Source organism: Alligator mississippiensis, chromosome 2, assembly GCF_030867095.1.
Source record: "Alligator mississippiensis isolate rAllMis1 chromosome 2, rAllMis1, whole genome shotgun sequence".
NCBI lineage: Eukaryota > Metazoa > Chordata > Crocodylia > Alligatoridae > Alligator > Alligator mississippiensis.
Genome location: NC_081825.1, coordinates 132302724 through 132327169, shown reverse-complemented (window position 1 = coordinate 132327169; position 24446 = coordinate 132302724). Strand labels below are relative to the sequence as shown.

General features: G+C 42.9%; 1 protein-coding gene across 6 annotated transcripts in view; it reads left to right on the top strand.

Moving 5' to 3' along the window:
- Window positions 1-24446, top strand: part of CSGALNACT1 (chondroitin sulfate N-acetylgalactosaminyltransferase 1) — a 100196-nt gene that overhangs the window by 41958 nt on the left and 33792 nt on the right. For 3 of the 6 annotated variants that reach the window (XM_019500140.2, XM_019500142.2, XM_019500139.2), the window contains exons 3-5: window positions 7923-8006; window positions 14364-14452; window positions 24393-24446. The exon at window positions 24393-24446 is cut by the window's right edge and continues 874 nt beyond it. The gene's annotated coding sequence lies outside the window, so the exon portion shown is untranslated. The remainder of the gene's footprint in view (window positions 1-7922; window positions 8007-14363; window positions 14453-24392) is intronic. The other 3 variants (XM_006269573.4, XM_019500144.2, XM_059722154.1) reach the window with 3 other exon arrangements.

The following is a 24446-nucleotide window of genomic DNA, read 5'->3' as shown; positions in this document are numbered from 1 at the left end:
CATACTGAGCTGTGCTAGGCAGTGGGTCACCATGGCTTGAAATCCTGTTGACTCAGCTGGGGCCCAGCCCAATTAACTGTATGGTAAATCATGAGCCTATTGGCTTTGGACTAATAGCATGCATAGTTTATACTATATAAAAATAAGTACAGAAGTGCTACTTAAAAATGTGTTTATAGAGTATTATTTGTGTGTGATCTAAGTCTATAGGCACTATATGTAAATTGCTACAACTATGTTTCTTTCAAATTAATTTTATTCAAAATTGTTTCTTACTTCCATGTGTTCAGAGAGAACGTGGTCTGACAGTAAGGGGAGGCGGGGGGGGAAGGGGCTGCAGGAAGAGGATGTTTGTGGAGGGGGTTAGGGTTAGGGGCTACCTGGCCCTCCCAGATTTATTTCCTCTGCTGTAGCAGTGGAAGGGGGACAAACACAAGACAAACCTCCAATAATTAGATTCTATACCTGGAAAATTATATCAAACGTATACATTTTCCATATATAGACTAATTATTGGGGAGGCCATCTTATATTCATGGCCATTTTATACATGAGTAAATACGGGCAATGACATGTTTGCTTTGAGCATATGGCTACTGCAAATATCACTAGACATATGATTCTTAACCAGAGTGCTGTAGCACCCTTGGGTGCCTTGGAATCCTTTCAAAAGTGCCATGGGCCCATGCAATGTTAGTTCTGTTAGGTGTACAAACAGGATTCACAAGATAAATCCAGAGAATCCATAGCATTAAAAACATTCTGGCCTATTGAAGTATTTCTGAGTTCTTTGCAGCAGAAAAATTGCTGTATTTTTTTTCTGTAGTCAAAAATGAGAGAAAACTGAAAGCTGGCATTTTTGAAGGGCGCCTTCAGTCTAAAAAGGTTGATAACATGAACACTGCATTCCCCCGGAGGCTGGGGGAGGGCACAGTGAGCTCCTGCAGACAGTGGCACTGTTGGTGGTAGGAGCGTGACAGCGGCAAGTGTGGAGCTCCCGCAGGCGGCCGCTGCACTGTCGGTGGGTGGGTGACCACCATGCTGACTTATACCAGTGCATTTTTACAGCAGTTTTTCTCTCAGAGCAACATCAGATTTGAGTATGTTAACACTGGGCGAGTCTACACGAGACAGTTTACTATGCAGTAGAGCTAATTACTGCACAGTAAGTATCTATGTGTAGATGCTTACTGTGCAGTAATTGGCTCTAATTGTGAAGAAATTTGCTACCTGCAAATGCAAGTAGCAAATTTGCTCAAGATTACTTAGTGCGCAGTAGCTCACATGTAGATGCCTGACTGGGAGCAAATGTGCTCCTGGTCAGCTGGGCAACAGCGAGTAGGAGATTGCTCCCTGCCCCTAGGAACTGCCTACTGTTGGAGCGGGCTCTGCCACTGGAGCGCAGTTGGGGACAATGTCCTCCTGCCACAGCAGCAGGGAGCTCCCAGGCCCTGCTTTGTGATTGCAGGGCCAGGGCTGCTGGGAAATGCTAATCTCCCAGCCTGAGCCATGTGGTCGGGGGGCTGGGGATCACCCAATGCTAGCACCATGACTGCGGAGCTGGCGTTGGGAGAGAAGGATCTTCCAGCCTGGCTCCTGTGACCGTAGGGCTCAGGCTGGGAGATAAGTTTCTCCCATCCCGGGCCCCACAATCATGGAGGAGGGGCTGGGAGCTCCCTGCTGCTGGGGTAGGGAGATGTTGTGTCCACCTGGGTTCTGGTGGTGGAGCTTGCCCCGACAACAGGGAGCAATGTCCCAGCACCCTCCAGGAGACAGCTGTCTCCTGGCCCATGGGCTAGCACCCAAGGGAGCCAAGAGTTCCCCCTGGCTGCTGCAGGGGCCGGTTGCAGGGATGCTAGGATTCATAGATTCATAGATTCATAGATGTTAGGGTGGGAAGGGACCTCAATAGATCATCGAGTCCGACCCCCTGCATAGGCAGGAAAGAGTGCTGGGTCTAGATGACCCCAGTTAGATGCCTATCTAACCTCCTCTTGAAAACCCTCAGGGTAGGGGAGAGCACCACCTCCCTTGGGAGCCTGTTCCAGACCTTGGCCACTCGAACTGTGAAGAAGTTCTTCCTAATGTCTAGTCTAAATCTGCTCTCTGCTAGCTTGTGGCCATTATTTCTTGTAACCCCTGGGGGCACCTTGGTGAATAAATCCTCACCAATTCCCTTCTGTGCCTCCGTGATGAACTTATAGGCAGCCACAAGGTCGCCTCTCAACCTTCTCTTGTGGAGGCTGAAAAGATCCAGGTTCTCTAGTCTCTCCTTGTAGGGCTTGGCCTGCAAGCCCTTAACCATATGAATGGCCCTTCTCTGGACCCTCTCCAGGTTATCCGCATCCCTCTTGAAGTGCGGTGCCCAGAATTGCACGCAGTACTCCAACTGCGGTCTGACCAGCGCCCGATAGAGGGGAAGTATCACCTCTTTGGATCTATTCGTCATGTATCTGCTGATGCATGAAAAAGTGCCATTGGCTTTTCTGATGGCTTTGTCACACTGCCGACTCATGTTCATCTTGGAGTCCACTAGGACTCCAAGATCCCTTTCCACTTCTGTGCCACCCAGCAGGTGATTTCCTAGGGAGTAGGTGTGCTGGACATTTTTCCTCCCTAGGTGCAGCACTTTGCATTTCTCCTTGTTGAACTGCATTCTGTTGTTTTCTGCCCACTTGTCCAACCTATCCAGGTCTGCTTGCAGCTGTTCCCTGCCCTCCGGCATGTCCATGTCTCCCCATAGCTTTGTGTCATCCACAAACTTGGACAGAGTACATTTCACTCCCTCGTCCAAGTCGCTGATGAAGACATTAAAGAGTATTGGTCCAAGGACCGAGCCCTGCGGGACCCCACTGCCCACACCCTTCCAGGTCGAAGCCGACCCATCCACCACGACTCTCTGGGTGCGACCCTCTAGCCAATTCACCACCCACCGGACTCTGTAGTCATCCAAGTCACAGCCTCTTAACTTGTTCACCAGTATGGGGTGGGATACCATATCGAAGACCTTCCTGAAGTCTAAGTATACGACATCCACCCCTCTTCCTGTGTCCAGGCATTTCGTAACCTGGTCATAAAAAGAGACTAGATTAGTCAGGCATGATCTGCCTGCTACGAACCCGTGCTGGTTTCCCCTCAGCATAATTTGTCCTGCCGGGCTCTCGCAAATGTGAGCCTTGATAATTTTTTCAAAGATTTTGCCAAGGATGGAGGTGAGACTGACTGGCCTATAGTTGCCCGGGTCCTCCTTCCTCCCCTTCTTGAAAATGGGGACCACATTGGCCCTTTTCCAGTCCTCCGGGACTTGGCCTGTGTGCCACGAGCGTTCAAATATTCCCGCCAGTGGCTGTGCAATGATGTCGGCCAGTGCCTTCAGCACCCTCGGATGGAGCTCATCCGGGCCTGCCAACTTAAAGGCATCCAGTTCTTCCAAGCGACTCTGCACCATCTCAGGGTCTATGCATGGTAGTCTGGCGCTTTGCTGCTGCCTCTCTACAACCCCAGTGAGAGACTTGTCGTGCCCCTCACTTAGGAACACTGAGGCAAAGAACTTGTTGAGGAGTTCAGCCTTGTCTCCCCTCTCCATCACCAATTGCTTCTGCCCATTTAGCAGGGGTCCTATTCCTCCCTGGGCCTTCCTTTTACTCCCTATATATCTAAAAAACAATTTCTTGTTGTCCTTTACTTGGGATGCCATCCTCAGCTCCATGGTAGCTTTGGCCTGTCTAACTGCCTCCCTACAAGTGCGAGCAGAGGAGGTATATTCGTCTTTGGTGATTTCTCCCTGTTTCCACCTTTTATGTGCTCCCCTTTTGGCCCTTAGGCTGCCCTGGATTTCTCTGGTCAGCCAAGGATGCCTCCTGGCCCCTTGGAGTGAGAGCAGTATGTGCTGGGGGCAGCAAATCTTCTCCTGCATCCCTGCATATGTACACACATGCCTGGGGGAGTTTACTCAAGAATAATTTGCTCCTGGTTTATTTGCATGTGTAGATATGTCCTCAGTGTAGGGATTTACATTGTATGTCTGGTCCTTGCTTATGCCAGTGCAAAGTCAGATTACAGCAGCATCATGGATCCAGACCATGAGGGTACTTACAGAGTATTGAGTTATGGATTGTGGGTAAGACTGGCACAATTTGGCCCACTACACATACCAGGATAGGCTCATGTTAATTAAGCATCTGCTGTCTTTAGAGCCTTACCATTTTGCTCTTTTATCCAAAGCTTGCTTTTACTGGAATATGCCATATAGTGCCGTTCTAACAACTTCTCAGAAGGTTTCTATTTTTAGCCCTGTGATAATGGATAAATGTATGACTCTTCAGCTAGCAAGCTGCTTGCTAGCTTAGATTACTGTCTAATTTGAATATTACTTTATGCGTGGAATTGATTATAAATGATAACTAATTTTAAGGGTTAGGATATAGATACAAAAAATCAAGTGGGTGAAGAACTTCTATCTCTTTAGTCTTCTCTTCCCTCTGCCTTCCTATTTTTACCTTTTATCATTACTATTTCAGTTTAAGTAAGCTATTTCCTGAACAAAAGTGTTGCTTATAGTTGCTGGAATATTGCATATAATGCAGCTGGTGCTGCTTTCAGTTGCACCTCCCAGCTACATCTTGATATCAGGCACATATCAACACAAGGGACAATGTATAAGTTACATTACCCCAGGAGTAGTCCTAGGAAGCACTGTGACTCATTGAGAATCTTTGGTATCACCATTTACCCCCACTTCTTTTGCTCCTGGGTAGTCGTTTACTGATGGCCTGTCACAGCACTAAATTGCTGCTCTTCTCACTGGCTTAAATACTCTGGCTGGTGAGATTGTGGAGTGAGGAGGACATTGTATACATAGTCCATGTACTGCTTATATATTTTTATCCATCTGCCTTGTCTGTTTTTTTCTGGACAACTGAACTAAAGGTATGGTTAGCCCATAAAGAAGCTTAAGGGATGTTCTAGTCAGACTCTTCCACTATTGGCTTGGCAAGGATGGATAAAGCAAATTTACCCACCTGGTGTATTGGCACTAATGCTTCACCATGGACTTAACTTTAATGTAATAAAGGTAGGATAGACATCTATTTACATGCTTCTCAGAAAGATCTAGCAACATGAGGAAGAGTTATGTGCTCTCAATACACTGGATGTGATTGTCCAAGTTTCGTGATTATTTGTTGGTTTGCACATTCTTCCCTCCCCTTCTCTCTTTTAAGAAAAGGTATTCTATTGCGCCTGCCATCTCAGTGTTTAGAGTGTAATTTAAGAATAAAAAAAATTAAAAGGTGCTAGAACAGAGCTAATTTGGAAAAAATTACAAGCCAATAGGAGCAGATGATAGAAACCATGAGTTCTGTGGGAGCTTTAGGCTGAAATAGTTGAGCCGGTAATAAAAATACAGGCAACCCCTGCTTAACGCTGTTTCGCTTAGTGCTATTTCACTATAATGCTCATTTTAAATTGATACCTGATTTCACTTAGCGCTCAGCAAGTATAACGTTTGCGGTCACCATCTTGGGTCGTCAAATACTTCTGGTTTCACTTAATGTTCGTTTTTTCAGGAACCAATTAAGAGCGCTATGTGGGGGTTGCCTGTAGACACTTGTTGTTTCAATTTTGAGGCTATGCTGGAGGGGCAGAGGTTGGCAAATATTCTATCTAGGTGCTAGGGGTGGTCCTGGGAAACATTTACAAGAGGATTTTAAATAAAAATGGAATATCTACCATCACACTGGATGGGACAACTTTGGCTTGGATTATTTATGTATTTACTTATTGATATTAGAAGGGATACAGAATATTATTCTCCAGGGAATAATGCCTAACTGAGATGGGTTAGGAAGAAATCTTCCATACAGACAAATTATTTTGTAATTGTCTGCTCCAAAATTTCTTCCACCCTTCCCTAAAGCAAATAGTATCTACTATGAGAGACAAGACAGCAAGCAGATGAATCACTACCTGAATTTCTGTATCATCCCAGGTTGCCAAGAAGAGTTCCTTTTATGTCTCCCACATTTGTCATGGTTACAGGATGAGGGGAAGCTGCATTTCAGTGGTCCATGTGATTCCTTTGTGACACCCCTTAGCTGACAGGCTTGGCTTCCTTCACCTCTCTCAAGGGTGGGGTCCAGCCAATCAACCACTCTTTGGGGCAGTATGTAAACATTACATGAAATGTTTCACAATGAAATGCTTCAGAGATGCTCCTGTTTTCTCAAGGGTCATTTTTAAAGTGGATCATCCATTTTTTAAGAGCTTCATCAGGCATGCTGGGGTTTTGGTTGTACCTGTGTTGGTCTAAGGACACAGGCGCACAAGGTTCTTTGGGTAGATGTGATATCTTTTATTAGACCAACTAAGTAGTCGGAAAACATTTTTTGCAAGTTTTCAGAAGAAAGAAGGAAAGAAAGAAAGAAAGGCTTTTTGACTTTTAGAAACATTTATTCTGGGGAGGGTGACAAATGGGAGGCAGTAAAGACCCTACAAGTTGGCCTGAAGGTTTGGGCTTATGGCCTGCCTGTACAGTGTAGTCCGTGATCTTTTTAACAAGTATGTATAGCAACAAAGTAAATAAACAAGGGCAGGGGTCTGTGAGACAGGTAAATGGGTCTGTGAGGCCAGGCATGAGCAATGAAAGAAGGAAGGGTGATTACGCCCAAAAGCTTGCAAAAAAACTTTTTTCCAACTACTCATTAGGCATGTACATCTGCATCCTTGCTTCAAATATAGCACCTGTCCATAGATTCGGGCAGCTCCCTTGTTTTGCCTTTATGGCTCTACAAGCAGATCCAGCTGAGTTTGGTCCCTGCAAGAGAATTCACTTTAGACCTGTGGCTGATTGACATAAAATGGGTCTTTCAAAGCAAAGTGGGTTTTATTTACACAGAGGTATGCAGCAGGCAAAGAAAGGGGTTCAAAGGCAAAAGGCCTACAAGCCCCAGCCTTATCTATCTATACCTTTTCCGTTCCTACTTTTGGGCTGGCTGCATGCTGTTGTTTCATTCCTTCTTCCATAGCATCTGTCTCCAAGCAGCTGCTGACCACTAGCCCTACCCCCTCCTGTTTAGCCAGGATTTTTTAATGTTCAGTATCCTTTTGATCTTAAGCCCCCAGTCCGGGAAAAATAAGCCTGTAAACCTGGCTTCAGCTAGGCTCATAGGTGCTTTCCAATAAGAGCATTCTCACTGTTCTCTTAAGGATCCTTGAAGTATTTTCCCTAGGGTCATCTTTGGTCATTATTTCATTCTCTGCTTGCTCTTCCCAACAGCTTTGGGTAGGTAGAATACCATCAAACAGGCATAACAAATAATACAGCTCTTCCCTCTGTTTGCCACAATGTTACCCTCAGAAATAGTAACACATTGATAAAATCTAGGATCCAGACTGTGGAGCCCTTACTCACCCTTATTCACATTTACTCATTAGCTGAGCAGTTATTCAGGCAGTGCTACTGAAACTAATGGGACTAATTGCAGGAATAAGTGCTCACAAATGCAAGGAAGAGCTCTAAATGGTTGTCCTTGTAATCAATAAAATGCAGCACAGTCCTAGCAAGCACACTCCTGAGAATGAATACAAATATGAGAATGTGTTTTTTTACAGGCCATAGAATAAGGTCATAGTTTTTGCTGGTAGTTTAAAAAGCAGGCAGACCAAAGAACAGATGAATTCTTGAACGGAGTTGAAAAGGGAGCAGCTATTTAGCTGTTTTTTTCTCTGACTTAAGCTGTCATGAGTTTGCTTTGGAAATGGTATCATTTTATATGCTGCAGAAAAACTGTATTAAAGAAGGGAAAACATCTATTTTGGCATAGTGGCGATCACTTCTTTTCTGACTCCGTTCGCTTACACAGCCGTGCCAGCACACATTCTAGCCAATCCTCGTTAAATAAAAAACATGCTGTCATTTGCAGGCAGGTTTCCATATGAACAGAAACAAAGACTTGCAAGCACGATGCTCCACCTTATAAAGAAATCTCTTTCCTTCAACAATTCCGGTAGGTAGTACTTATTTTTATGCTTTTTCCCCTATATGTTTTAATTTTGGAAATGTTAAGCATATGTATTTTATTCCAGGAAACTGGCTCTTTTAGAAGGATAAGTGTCCTAAAAAAGTTGGATTTGTGTCCACTTTGAGGCTGCATTGCTAAATTGAACCAAGCCAGTTCTCTTATAGTGGAATTATAAATCCCATGGCACTTTGGCTTGGTTTTTGAGTGTGTGTTTGCAATGTATTGCTTATGCATCCACTTCTGTTCATAATTTAAAGTTGTAAGATGCTTCACTCATAGAAACCTTTCAGGAAATGTGGACTTGATGGCAGAATGTACTTGTCCTCTTTTACATGGTAAAAATACATTCCAGTCATTACTGGAAGAAGGAAATTGGCTTTTTTTCTTTGAGGAAGGAGGTCTGGATTAGTGAAGCAAGGTGACATCCGGGTGAATTACTAAGGTTTAATACAGATTCCCCACTGAATAACTGACAATTTCAGCAGCTTTTTAAAATTCATTGTGAAAACTGCAGTTATAGATTTTTTTTTGTAGTCTGGAGACTGACAGATGACAGTAAGTTAGGGAATTGCAAATTCTTGGTACTCAGCTAAAATGTAAGTCATTTATGTGATTATAGATTGGGACCATTGCATGGCAAGGGACCATGTGGGCTTTTGAGTCCATTCTCCTGAGCCCACAGGAAGCTGTGTAATAAACAGCTACCCAAATGGGTCCACAAGAACATCCATGGTTTCCCACCCATCCACACCCCAGCCACTATCTTACATTCCATAAGAAACTTTGTATCTTTACTACAAACCTACAATGGGCACAGGATGAGAGCAGGAGGAACAAGGGCACTACCAGTCCAGGGAACACAAAGCAATGGCTAGGATTAGCATAGTACGTTATATATATATGATCTGTGATAACATTTTCAAAAGCACATAAGTTTCTTAGGAGCTTAAATCCCATTTCAGATGTGACATAATTACTTAGGAGTTGAAATCCCATTGACTTTCAAAGATACTTAAACTCTTCCCTGTCTGAGTCATTTCTAATAATGGGATTTTGGCTGCTAACTGGAAGTGGTCAAAAATGCTCTCCATTGGAAATATGCCATTTCCCCCCAAATTTGTATTTTTCATGGAGAGAGACATATTTTGACGAGATTTCATTTTGGGGAAAAAAGCCAAAACAAAGTGTTTCAGTGAGCTTGAAACATTCCATTTTAGCTAAAGAGAAGATGAGGCTGTATCTTCACTTAAAATCAACTTTCAGTTTCAAATGTGTTGTGTAATACAAATGGTAACATTCCAGCAAATAAAGATGGAATATATCCATTTTAATGAAGCAAAAAAGTCCAGTTGATCCAAACTGACCTTTTTATTAAAATAAAATTTGTTTTGCAGGATGTATTAGCTTTTGTTTGTTTGTTGTCATCTTAATTCAGAACAAAAATGCATTTAAAATGCAGGGATTTCTTGTGGTATGGAAATTCCAATTATGAGCAGTTCTACTCCTTATTTAAATACTTCTGAAATCTTTACTCCCTAATCATGTTCCTTCTTGAAAGTTAGCAGTAAAATATTTCCTTTATCTTTGTAGTATAGTCATGTGTACAGGAACAGGTTCCTGTATTTATGTAAAAACAAGAATACCTTTTGAATCAACAAATGAAAAGGACAAACTGTAGAGTCTTGAATGCAGAGGCCTTTCCTTTTTGCTCTATGCTAACCTTGCCTGAGAAAAGTACTTCAGCAACCCCTGTGGTTTACCTTTTCCTTTCTGCAACTGCTAGGAAGAGGTTGCTTGGTTCCACATTGCCATGAAAGTGTTAAAGACAAGATTTAATTGTTAGGTGAGCCTTAGAAAAAGACTACAGAAGTTAACCAGATCTCTGGGAATTAGAACCCTAAAGAAAAAAACTATTGAGCTAAAGTAACAGAGGCTTCCTAAAAATCAGAGTTTTTAAGGGCTTTGCTCAAGATTTATTGTTGTAATCTTTTTTGAACTACCCAGAATAGTGACAAACTTATCCACAAATTAAACATGGAGCTGTGGACCAGTGTGGTTTGTGATTTCATAGCCGGGGAAATCTATCAAAGGAATGAGGATGCTGCAGTTAGCATAGATTGTCCTCTTCCTCCCCTTAGTCAATACTGACATACCAAAATGGCATGGCAGCCACAGACCCTGGGGCCTGAACTTTGACAACCACAAGTTCCTGATATTTGACAGGAGGGTGAACACTTGTGCAATCTGTGTCAATATTGCAAAACAGGGAAATTACCTCCCGATTTTGGGGTACGATTAGCTCATGGCCAGAAGAATGAGAATTGGTTGATTTGCTAATTTCAGTTGTAACTAACCTTTAGACCCATCAGGGCCTACCTAGCCCTTTCTTGAAAAATGCTATTTGCCTCATACCCAGAGATACAGTTATTCTTCTTCTATCCCCACTGCATTCCTTGCTATTTAGCTCTGGGTACTCCTGGCTTTAGAATTAACAGTGTATTTGACAGGCTCTCTCTACATTTTTCCATTTCAGTTCTTCACTCTATGCAGTGGACAGTGGTAAACTTAGGTAGCCAGCTGCAGCTCCTTGACACCAGACTGCCTAGCCCAAGTGGAAACTAGAGTAACGGGCATTCTTCTCTAACTCAGGCAGGGCACAAAGCTCCATTATGCCATGTGTCTCCTCAGTACTGCCGCTCCTGCATACAGTGAGAACAGAGTGGGGAGGCAGATGGCACAGGAGACTCCTTAACTGCATGTGCCACCCTTGCCATGGCAGAGCTTCTCACAACACAGTGGGAATTTTTTGGAAAAAATCTTCAGCCAGTTTAAAATGCCTGGAGAACCCAGCCCAGTACCACCATCGTAACTTTTCTTATGGCTCTTCATGGAGTGTTTTCAAACAGGATTTTTAAAGCTAAGCTAAGCAATAAAGCAAAAAGACATAACAGCATTTTTCAAGGCACTTGCCTTTCATAGCTCTTTTTTTTTGCCACTCCAGCTGAAATACTGATATGATGGCACATAATTGATTGTCATCTGATACTTATCTAAATCAACTATAAATAAAACAGTAGCACATGTTTGTGACATTCCTCACAGCACACTGCAGTAGTTAGTTTTTCCTGTTTTGGGGCTTAGCTTATGAAATGCATTTTCATACGTACCTTGTTCATCCAAGTGTGGAGAAAGGCTGTGATATATAATAGTATTATATTTGAGTAGCTTGTCCTCTACCACAAAAGGCATTGAAGTTCAGGGAAATATTCCCTAATTAAAATTATATGCATGCATAAGTACTTTAGTGAATCAGGGCGCAAGCCCTGGCCTTAGAGGTATGCCTAGGATTCCAGATTTTATCTATGTTCTGACACAGACCCTTAGAGACCAGATAATGTGGAGTTGGCAGGATCCCTAGAGCTGGCATAAAACTCACTGACTCAATGCATGCAATTTTAGTAATAATTCTAATTTATTAGTATAAAAACTACACACCATAAAGACATATATTGAGGATGTACTATGAATAACAAACAGTTTCCCCAGATGGGTTTTCGGTTCTTCCATTGGTGACAGTCCTGATTTACCATCACACCTCAGTCTTAAAGAGGAAGTCATTCCTGTCCTTGAGAGAATTCACCTGGCCTTTTCCTATGTGGAATCAAGTTGTAGAGGAGAATAGAGTAGAACAAAACTACAGAATATTTGTCAGAAGCAATAAAAGGACAACTGGTGTGCATGTCCTATTTGCATGGTAGAGATACCCCATCTCATTGAAAACTAGAGTAAAAATATGCCCAAAAATATGCCCAAAAGCTTAACCATTAGAAGCACACAGATTTTTGTTGTTTTTAAAACATCTATCTCCCAGCTCTGTCCACAATGACCATCAACATAATGTGAAACACCTATGTAGCTGGATTTGTTCTTAAACCTGGTTTAGCTTTGTAAAGGAGGAATACCTGATTTAGGTTCCAAAAGGAAGTAAGTAACAATGTATTGTTCTTTAATGGAACAAGAACAGCCTACAAGATGGGCACATGCTGTTTGCTAATGACAAAAGTCATCTCTAAAATGCAGAATTTTTGGTCAGTTTACAGTCACAGCTGCCATTGCAATAAGAATACCATTGCCCTCCCATTTGCGGAAGGTTCATTGGCTTTGGATTTAAGTTCCCCCTTTTTGGCAAGTGCATGAAGTTGAGATGGCACCTGTGTATTGATCCCCACATGAAATCAAATCAAAGGGATTGACTCTGCAGTTTTCTAAGATGGATGGCAATCAGACATCTCAAACTGCAGCAGCTCAGCAAAGTGCTCATTGCTAGAATTGGCAGCAAAGGAGGGTTTATTAATTTACTTGGAACACATCCAGCATAACTATTGAGCTAAATTCCAGGTCAGTCAAAATACAGATTGTGAAAAGTAACATGATAAATAATGGCTCAGAACAATTTTGGAACAGCCTGTGTCTCAGAGCTGCATGCATGAGGTTGTTTGTCAGAAATGGGCATTATATGAAGCATGGCACCTCAGAGGAAACCATACCCACTTGTTCTATGTTGTATGGATCTTTGCCTTGGGGTTGGGTAGAATATGCGATTTCACACACTGTATGGCGAAAAGAGAATGAACGAAGTGGCTGAAGCTTCCTGAAAAGCCTGTTCACAAATTGTATGCAAGATTGTGTTTGTTGACAACAGGGATTGAACATAACATCTCTGGATCTTAAAACAAAAATATTTACTGTTTAAGCTAAAAGACCTATCTCTGGAAACTGAGGATTTAGTAGGTTTCAACTTCTCTTTGTGGCTCAGGGAGCCATATTGGGTTTCAGCTGCTTGCAGCTTACTATAGGGAGAAAGCTGAGTGAACCCTCACTTTTGTAGTTTGATTAGTGTTTTGTGTTGCAGACATACCATAGAAATGATGCAAATGCCAGGTGAGTCCTGGGAACACCCCTTGACAAATTATGGGGGTTTCCCAGAGAGTAGTGGAAATTTGACCCTCTGCTTCCAGAGTTCCTCTGGAGGTATCTTATGACATTTACCTATTGGAAGTCTCCCAGGAACAGCAGGACTAAAAACTGTGTTGAGACCTGTGGGATGCATATGTCGAGGGCACTGAATTTCAGAGAGTTTAGCAGAGCTAGTGTGAATGAAGGGTGAAAGCACAGGTGTCAGAAAAAACAATTCATCCTGACTAGTACAGATGTTGAGAGGTAGTTATTCTAAAATCAGGGAGAAGGCAGGGTAAATTATCCCATTGTTTGTGGGTTGATGGGTGGAAAACAGCTGATTCTTTTACTAACAAAAGTGTTCTGGTGTGGGAGGAGTTGTTTTGGCATGTCATTAAGATCAAATAATAGCTCATTTTGTGAAGTAACAGATGTGTTGAAATTATTGGTGTGTAGGAGGGAGACGGGTGGGACCAGGTATGACACCCAGAAGCAAAATGGGACACCTTAAGTTTGGTAGATTCCAGCTAGAGTTTAAGTCTTGTACCCAGAAATGTTTTGAGTTTATTTATTTGGGGGGGGGGAGGGTAAACTTATTCTTGACTTTAAGACTTATTTAGCTTACAGCATTCCAACGCTGGTTTATCTGGATGGAGCAAAAGCTATAAACAAATATCTACCCTGATTATATGCTCTTTTGGAGTAGGGATTGTCTTCTTCAATAATCACATGTGAGGTGGCAGTTCTGTAAGAGAAATAATAACAATGAGTGCGAAACATGGCTTTGATATTTAATATAGCTGCCACTTGTTTACTGAAGGTCACCCATAATGGGCAGCACACTTTCAAATTGCCTCTTGTTCTCTGCTGCTGTGCAGCGTGGCAGAGAATTGCTTTAATAATGATTTGGCCTGCATCTAAATGTACACTTTGACCACAGTGCTCTCATGGCCTCAGAACTATCAGCTGATCTTCAACTACGCAGCGGACAATGCAGTCTAGATAAAGTTACAGACCTATCTCACTAATGGGAAACCAATTACATTTGTAGCTCAAGCATATAAAGTGTACTGGTGTATGAAAACAAAATGTTTTCTACACTGACTGTCTCTCAGAATTAGAAAGCATTATGCTAAATTTAAAACCAGTACCTTTTACTTCCATTTTCCATCAATGGAACAAAAACCTGCAATAATATTTCCATGGCTAATGATACTCTTGTGGGGTTTCACCACATTTAAATATTTATTACAACTTATTTGAGAGAGACTCCACTATAACTTTTGCTTAGAGGAAGAGAACAATGTAATTGTCTTTCTGTGGGAGGAGTCAGTTACAGAGCATTTTAACACACATAGGTAACAACAGGCTTCTCTCTCTCTTTAGGGTTACAGAAGGCAACACATAATTATGAGATTTTCTATTGGTGAAGAAATCTGGAACCCAAGATTAAAAGAGCAAGAAGATTCTAAGCAGTAAGTTCCTATCTTTTCTCCAAAAGCATACTAGGTAGTATATTATATTTTGGTTCTGGATAATTTATTTTCATAATAATCCTGCACCTGCATTTAGGTGCTGAGTTAATTCCTAACCATGCATGGCAGAGTTTTAGTTGTGCAGATGATTAGTAGTATCTATTGGCTGCATGGTACTAAGAGATCAATATTCTTATGCATAGGTCTTTTTAATAACTTTGTGCACCTTGTTTAACATGTTCTACTGCTTTGCAAATAGAGCAATTTGCTAGCAGGAACAAATGTCTTTGAAAAACAAATTTGTGATAGAAAACAGGTTTATTTATGTTATTGCTTTGAGTCAGACAAAAAAAAAGGCCTGGAATGACTGAGAAAGCAGTTAAAAATGTGGAAGCTATTTCTTTTTTTGCATTTTATGACAAGAAGTCTAGGCTATGTATTCATGTTATCTAAACTAAAACTCTTATTCTATAGTTTCAAACATGCACGTGGGACTTTTATAGCTAATGAGGAAGGGCAAGGGATATGATCCCTCAGTCAGTGTAAATCTGTAGTTCAGTGACATCAGTGGAGTTGTGCTGGTTTACACCAGCTAAGGATCTAGCCAACTGTCTCTGCACCAGTGTTTGTAATGAAGACAAACAGGAGCCATTTCATGGGAACTAGTTCAAGAAGGTGAAGTGATGTTGAGACCATTAATAACCAGGTTGATACAGAAAAGCTTTGTATGAGGAGTCTTTCTATAAAGGGTATCTGCAGGAGAAGAGTGAGGGTCCAGTAAATTTATCAGTGGGATTTCTTCTTTATTTCCCTTCTGTTTAAATTCTTATCCCTCACCTTTGGACAGACAAGTTAGATAAATCAGACAAGACAGACAGGATTCTCTTCAAGGATTATTACTCTCTATGATCAGTCAGCAAGGAGAAGCCTGGGAAGGTTTCTCACACCCAGTGGAGGTATTTTCTGCTTTTTCCTCCTGTTACACCAGATTCCAGTCTCATTACTCATGCTGAATAGTGCTTTCCTCCACAAACTGCCCCACTGAAATTAGGAGAGCAAAGTGCTGTTCACCATGACCAAGAAGTCCCAGAATCTAGCCCTTAACATTTTAAATATTAGGGTTGTACACAGGACCTCTGCAGTAGGTTAGGAGATTTTAAAAGTTTACGCAAAACGCCAGACACTCAAAGGATCAGGACCTTTTTCGGTGTTAGACCTTTTGAGTTTTGTGTGAGTAAAATTAGCTCGTGTGTGTGTAAGGGAGGAGGGAGGAAAACATAGCTATGGTCTTACAAAGCTCTTACTTAGAGATTCTGATATGAGCTGCTCATTGGTAGAGATATTTCACACGCCCACACATAAATTAATCATAGCTGCTGTTATCCCAAGCCTTTTTGAAAGGATCTCAGCAGGTTCTGTGAGCTAAAGCAAGAGACTGGCAGCAGTTACTTGCAGCAGTAACAGAGCCACCCAGCGCTGAGTTGTGACGAGGCTGCAGCTACTGTATGGATGGCATCACTGAACCTGTTAAAATATTTAACAAGTCTCTGTATCACAGATGCTGTGAGTCCATACTCCCCTGCCCCTATGTCAGAGAAGGTTTCACATGTCATCATATCTTTTGTGGAATAAATATAGTTTCACTGACAATGCTTGCCTTTGGGTGGACTTGACAGCTTTGGAGGGATAACATAAGCCACCATGCTACTTTAATCTAGATATGCTATTATTTGTGTTGTGGAAATGCCTAGGGAAGCTCATCTGGGCCCCTTAGTGCCAGGCATTACACACATGGAAGAAAAAGTGATCCTGGCCACAGAGAGCTCATGGTGTAAAGAAAGAGGAACCTATGCCATGCCCCCCAAATTGAGACTTGCCATTGGCAGGATTGGAGGAGAAAGGAATCTGCCATTGTACAGGCATAGGGAGCGGGGTTATGACTCATACAGCCAGTATATCTGCTGGCAAGATCATACAGAATCAGACAGAGCCCAGCCTCTTTCTTTGGAGGGACATCTCATGCATCTTCTGTTTGCTCTGAGTCTTCAAGTCACCTGTGAGCACCACACACATTTTCACTGGGAGATCTGTGTTCTGTAGAGGAAAAGCAACAAAGCTTCAACCGATTTCCACCCCACACAGCCTCATCCCTATGTTTTTTGTGCGGAAGATGCCCTCTGCCCTTTAATGACAACAGGACCATGATGCCAAACTGTAGTTCCTACCGCCCTCTCTTTCATAGGTACAAAAGCTCTTCACTCACACTTTGCTGCCCTCCCCACCAAGAAGCCGAGGGTACAGCATCCAGCTCACACTTTGTTTTTATTTCTCTGATTCCTGACTTTGGTATTTACAGCCCAGTATGTGGCTTGCTACATTTTTTTAACCTCCAGAGACAAATGCCTTGTAGCTTTTAGATACTTTTATAAGTCCAGATGCTGGAAAGCAGTAGTGATTGGAATGGATTACCCATATTTCCTCTGGTACAAACTGTGACCCAGATTTCACCACCCTTTCTTGCTTTGAATAGTGCCTTACACCACAAATGCACCTGCTGATTTTGGTGGGATGATTCACAGCGTAAGGTTTTAATCATTGTGTGTAAGTGCAACATAATCTGAACCTATGTTTAGAGCACAATGGCACCCAACTCAGAGAATGGCAGACAGAGTCCATTAAAGAATATGGAAAACACCCAGTAAATTGGTTTTAAACAACGTTCTTCTGACTTAGGCTGACAGAATGCAGTAAAAGCAAAAATGTCCCTGCATCAATAAGTTATTAAAATTGATATAGAACATCCACATTTCCATTGACTACCACACAATTGGTGGCGTTGCATTAATGCTTCCTGCTACAAATAGACTAATGCTACTTAGTGCAATTAAATACCGAGTGCTGGGAAACACAGGCATTTTTATGGCAGCTTATGGAAAAATAGAGATTTCAGTTCTTGTGTATAGGACAACACAGATCAGCTGGTACAAACCACCATAGTGCCAATTAAATCAATGGAGCCACTTTTATTTACAATAGCTGAGGCTATGGCCCTACATGTCTAAGCAGGAGTAGATGGAATATGTTTAATTCTGAATTGAATGGATCTAAGTGCTGCACACTGAGCCTCACTCATGGAGGGCCAGATGGTGAGCTCTTACTCCAGCTGATTAGTAATTACTCACAGCAGTGATCTCAGTGGCACAACACATTATGCAACAGCTCAGCAAAGTGTGTAAGGATTTTGCTATCTTGCCCGAAAGAAAAGAACAAGAACAATACTCTAAAGTGAGCAATTCAGATAAAATGTCTAAACTTCATGGCTAGAGACAGAGATTCAAAAACCCTGAGCCTGAATTGATTCAATCTTTGCAGGTTAGTCTAACCTGGCTAGGTTGAATCAGTTTGCAACCACTCAGACATCCCAAAAATGCAGGCACATGCCTGCAGTGGCTCAGACTAGAAGCTGGGGGATGCTAAAGCAGCCCCCCCTTCCCTTCTACAGTACTGAGCTGAGGGGCATGTGGCCAGGCCCTGGCAGGACGCTCTGATTAGGGAGGGGTTCCCCCCCCCGCTGACCCCTCCACCAGGAAATTAATAACACAGTGTTTATCACTCCATTAAGAAAACAACAGAGGGACATTACCAGCTACATGTTGATTCTGCCTTTGTCCTGTCTGCCACAGGACCCGTAGCCAGCATGTAGTTTGCTAGCTAATGCTGAAAGGTGTCTGTGTAAGGCAGGGGGGATGGGGGAATCACTACTTAGCAGAAAGTGGTGAGGGGAGGGGCAGGGGAGCAGGGGGCAGCCAGGCAGATGCCTGCAGTCTCTGCCAGAGCTCCAGCCAGGGAGCAGAGTGGAGGGGCCAGCTCTGTTGTGGAGCAGAGAGCCCAGCCCAGGCAGCATGACAGGATGCTGGGAGAGTCTGGTTTAACTTAAACCAGCAAAGGATCTGGGACAGACATTGCATAAACCAGTTTGAGCCAAATCAGTTAAGTCTGATACTATATTCAACCAGGCTTATCTCAAACTGTTTCAGCCATTTTCAAACTGGTTTAATTTGCACCAAATATAGATTTCATAGATTTTATAGATTTCTAGGGTTGGAAGGGACCTGGTAGAAGGGACCAGTCCCACCCTAACCAATTTCCTGAGCTCATTGAAGTTGGCCTTCTGGAAGGCTAGCGCTACTGCCCTACTAGTTGTCTTTCCCACTTTATGCCAGATAGTGAATCCTATCAACTGGTGGTCACTATCCCCTAGGTTACCTTGTACATGTAGATCCCCCACCAAGTCCTTTCCTGTGGCCAGCACCAAGTCAAGTAAGGCATATCCCTTAGTGGGACTACATACCTCCTGTGTTAGACGCAGAACAGAACATCTGTTCTGTTAAATGTTTAAACCAGTCTTTGATCACTTAAGCCAGGTTATGTGTAATATCTATCCCTAGCCCATGAGCCAGTAGAAGGACTCATGGGACATGAAAGTTACACTTCTATTGCAAGGGTTGATCCAGATAAGTCACAGCACAGGAAATTCATTTCTAGTAGAATTCAGTAGATGTGCTTCCCTGTCCTGAGTCACTGGCCCAAGGCCCAGTCATATTTACTGGCCCAGTTCTAGGTGAGCAGCACTTTATTGCACATGGCCCAGATGGGCCCTTCACTAAATCTGTGAATACAGGGGAGGGTAAGGTAAGACTGAGAAGACACAAAAGTGATTTTTGAGGCTCTGAGGAGTATAGCATGCTCAGCTAGATCATTTTACATATCCTCCCCATGCCTAAGTTCTGTGACTTTGTGCTGCATTTAAAACCTTTTGTGGAAAGCTCCATATCAGAAACCCATTAGAGCAAGACTCTTTTCAGGACATAGGGGCTACCTGACCATATCCATTCAAAAAACTTGTGTCCCTGTCAGAGTCTGATGTGAGAGACCCATAAATGGATTCAAATGTCTCCTGCCATAGCTTACAGCAGACCCCTCCCCTTTCACCAGAATTCAGTGGTTTTCAAGAAACCTTATCCCTGTTTCTGCTTTAGATGCCCTTTGTGCTACCCCATCACTGGATCTGTAGACCCACTGTATCAGGCCTCGCCTTCTCCAAGTTGGCTAGCACTTGCGCCCTGAGCACTGAGGTGTCTGTGCTACAGCATTTGGTAGTCTTTGCTAACCACTAACCATATGCTAGAAAACATTAGCAATGTGCAGTGGGTGCATGCGGGTGCACGTGCAGCTCCTGAGATCGGCCATGCACCCCCTGGAAGTGCCAGCTATGAAACCAGAAGTGTACTTCCAGTTTCGTGGCTGGCTTGGCAATCGACAGCTGGGGGACTCCCCCCCCGCACCTCTGGCTGGCGATTGGTCGCTGGGGGACCCTCCCCACTGTCGGTGATCTGGTGCTCCCCCAAACTCAGGAGGCACCAGTCGTCCATGCTAGAAAGTACTGCTAGCACAGAAGGAATCATTCAATGGTGGCACCTGGAAAGAAATCTGGACTGTAGGGGTATTGTGTAACCAGCTTCTCTTAAATGTTTCTTACATATATTTTTTGTCTATTTCTTACATACGTCCACAAGCAAAAGGCAGGAGCATCAACACTAACATCCCTATGTGTTCTTACTGGCCAAGTGTGTGTGCCATCATGGACTGGGGATATTGCTGCTCCCATTAACCCAGGATGGTTCCTCTGAGTTCCTTTGTTGTTTCCTTAAGCATAGCACTTGCATTTTGGGTAAGCAAAATGTTTCCCTAGGTGGAGATTCAGCGCATTTCATAATCTGTTACTAACCTCACTTTCTGGAGAGCACCCAGAAGGCACCAGCTGGTCCACATAGCCTGCTCTAAGCCCCAAGGGTTGTGGCCCATAAGATAGGACTTATCTATTCCCTGTCAGCAGCTGGTCTTAGGAAGTCTGAGACAGAGTATGCCCTGCTCCTCAAGTCTACTTCAGAAGTGGAAAATTGTTCATGGGGCTGCTCCAGATTCATGTGTCTGCTTTCAGACCTGTTAGAGACTGAGGGCTCTAGAGCGGGTGCTGGGGACAAGTCATGAGCAGTCTCATAGACAGATTTTCTTTTCTGGAGCACATGAGAGGATTCATGGCCCAAAGTCCTGTCTTTTCTGAAACAAGTCCACAGCATCCTGCTACAGAAGCAGTGAGCAAGGCACTGCACTTTCCATGGCTACATCAGACAGAAGCATGAAAGCTACATAAGCAATGTATCAAAGCATAAAGTTTGTCACCCTAAACCAATTTAGTGGGGCTTTTCTAGCAGCTGAGCTAGTGAAGGAAGCTGTTGCATGTGACATGTTGTAGGCAAGAAATCACAGCCACAAGCGCCCACTTGCTGATCCACCCCCAGCTGTTATGATACCATGTAAGAACCTGGAATTCCTGCAGCATCCATTTTTCTCTTGTTATTGCTGTGCTGGTTCAAAGAATGAAGTAGTTCAGATTATTCAGTGTCGTTGAGGTGTATTTGGAGAAGGATAGAAAAATGAAACTAACAATTAGAAAGCAAGGGGGATGAGGAAAACAGGGTAACCCTAAACGAGCATACACAAGCGCGCGCGCGCGCACACACACACACACACACACACACACACACACACGTGAGCTCATCTCTGAAGGTCAGATCTTTAACCAAAGTCTGAGCCTAATGCTGTTTTCAGAAATAAAACTGTGTATTTATTTAAGCCATTGAGTTGCAATTTCAAGTTTTACTCTGCTGGCACAACTACTCCTTTCAGTTATGTTCAGCCTCTGCTAATGCAGTCAATGGACTAATTGTGTGAAGTGAAGCATATATACACAGCAGTGTTTTATGTAGGACATCCTACCACTTCCTGATCTCATCTCACTATACACTACACTGCCTTCTTGCAGTCCGGTTGCCAGCTACGTTCTAGATTAATTTCCACGTCTTGAAAAGCTCCGTTGCATTTCAGGGGACCAGCTTTCATGGGGCATCCATAAGAGGCATCTATGCAACAGCCTTTCACAGTATAAAAGGCAGATTGAAGATGTAGGCAGTTGGCAAATGTGAAAACACTGAAGAGGTGTTATGATCCTGGCAGCACTGAGAACAGTCCGTGCATTTTCAGGGGAGGTGAAGAGAAGGCAATTAAACAAGAGATGATTATGGCCAGTTGAAGGCTAGCTGGGTAAGGCAGCCTTGAGAAGAGGTTATTGAGTAAAGGCAACGACACTTTTGAACTGCAAGCTCTCTTCTCATCCCTCTCTTCCTGTTGCTCTGAATATTTTTTTCTACTGCAACAATTCTCCATTGAAACCACTGGCTTTTTCTGGGGAATATTATAAATATTTTAGCAGCAGTTCAGTGTCACTTTGAAAAAGTGAGGCTGGATTTTTATAGCCTTCCCTAGCCCCCTCAACTCCTCCTCCCTAAACAAACCCTCATTCTTAGTGCCATCACAGGCTGCTAAGATATTAATCGACATTAAAGGCCCTGCCACTTCAGCAGAGAGCTGCTGCAGTATTGAGTACCAGGGACCACATTAGAGAGATGGGCATCCAGAAGCCTGTGGAAGTTCATATGAGGAGTCTCAGGGAATTCAGTGGGCTTTGAACAAAGACATAGAAATGTTCCTGAGAGGGGAGCAGTTCTCACAGAGAAAATATATTTATCTAAGCCCAGGTGGCTTTGTGGGCTAGAAAGGTTTGGATGTGCCAGTTCATTTAGCCAAAAGCACACAAAGGAATGATGTCCTCAGCCTGAATGACTCCAAACCCATTTACAGTTACCTAAGGCCAGCCTTTGGAGTGAATCCAAACAAAGGCTGAAACTCCTGCCTCTGGAGCTGTAGTGAAACACCTTCACCACTTCAGCCCACCTACTGAAGGGAGGGTGGGATAAATAGGAAGACTGATCCAGCTACTTATAATCAAAGGCTCTATCAGAACACATATACACAAGGGAGTGGTGTTAAGGCTCACTTTGATTTCATAATCTTTGAGAATTTAACGATGCAGATTCAGAGCGGAATTTTTAATACAGCTCAGCATTGGCCTAACTTTACTTCTGATGCAATTGATGATACAGTTACTTCAAAAGGAGCTCAGGAAGATCAACACTGAGCGGTTCAAAGACTTCCTTCCCCCTGCTCCCCCTCGCCAAAGATATATATATATATGAACAGGGACAGCTTTCTTTAGACACTATCAAATTAGCAAGAATGAAACTAGCCTTGAAAGTCACGTGATTGAAAATGCTATGTGAAGCTCTCAGAACAGTTTTAGCCACAGGGACTGAACCCTGCACATAGTATTTCCAATGGCATCAGTCCCTTGATTTGTAAATCAGCTGTGCATAATGCAAAACAACTTTGATTCAAAACTTTGAGTGATAGATTATTATTCTGTCTGTGGGTCTGACTTGGGCTTGTATTTTCATTATGAAAGGCATCTAACAGATACTTTGTAAGAGAGAGCCTCTATTCCAAAGAGTTTTATTCTATGTTTAGGCAAGACTGACAGTAAATGGAAGGGGGACTAGAGGTACAAAGAGAAGTGATGTGCCCATGACCACACAGCAGTTCTGTGGCAGAACAAGGAACATTTCTTCACTCTCTGTCTGCTGTTAAGAAGTCCTGCTGTTTAAATCTATCTATCTATCTATCTATCTATCTATCTATCTATCTATCTATCTATCTATCTATCTCATTCCTGCTTGCACTTCCATTTTCAAATTAAAAAACTGGTCTTAGAGAAACACTGAAAGACACATCTTTTCTACAGTTCTTATCAGTTCCTATTTCTGACTTACTCTGCCTCTGTTATAAGAATTCACAATATTTTTTAACCATAACAATAGATGTGCACACATGTGTTTGTGTTTCACTTTTCTTGTTTTCAAAAATGACTGAACCATTTTGCTCAAACCAGAGCATAAGAACACAGCCAGGTTCCTGAAGCAGACACCACACACAGGGGAGATGATGACTTCTAGTTGCCACTGCTGCCAGGATCCACAATCATGATCAAGTGGCTGCAGCAGCAGCTAGTTTTTTCTTTCCCCTGTCCCCAAAGTTGGTGCTCCAGCCTGTTGCCCTAGTCCCCTGTCCTAGTTATGCCACTGGCTCAAACCTTCTATATTTTTCAGCCTTAGAAGGAGACCAGGCATGGAAAACATCACAATATATGTTGAAGTGGTGGAAGTTTCTTAAAATTATTAGCAACTGAAAGCAAGGGCTTAGAATGAAAATGCTGGGGCATCATTAGCTATATGGCATGGGTGTACTGAAAGAAATGAAGTTGGTTACAAGCAAAACACCTGTTGACTTTCAATGGGACTACATTGCATGGGCACTTGTGAAAATTCCACCTAGATCTGCTTATTGCCCTCCAGTTACAAATACAACATGCAACTTGTCATGAAGACCTGTTACAGGGATTGGCATTCAAAAAGTCATCCTCAGATGGGACTAGATTTTCAAGAGCTTAACGCCCAGCTTGCTCTAGTCTTGGGAAATTTTCCTGTAAGAATCTCAGTGGGAACTGCTGGGTGCCATACCTTTTTAAACATCATAATTAGGTTGGTACATGAGAGCTAAGCTCTCTGGAAAATATGGCACTCTGCTGTTTTGGAGATCTAGCTATGAGCTGACTGCTGTGCATGTATGGAAGTAGGGTTCTAAGCTCAGGTCAGCTGTTCATAATCAATGGGACCATTCATGTGTTCAAAGCTAAGCATATACGTATAGGGTTTCCTGAATGAGGGCCTTGTGTTCTCTCAGCTTTAGCACTATCCAAAGTGGAAGTACTTTACAACATTCTGAGCTGCTTTAGACAGGCCTGAAAGGGACAATAGCAAATGCCACTACATGTGCACAAAGCCTTGAAACCCTTGTCTCCAAAACCACTGACCAGATTTTGTAGAGTGTGTGTTTGTGTAACTGGTCTTTGTCGTATGTCTTTCAGGTCACTCCCTGCAAACAGGCACGAGCTGATCAGGTTACAATGGGAGTTATAAAC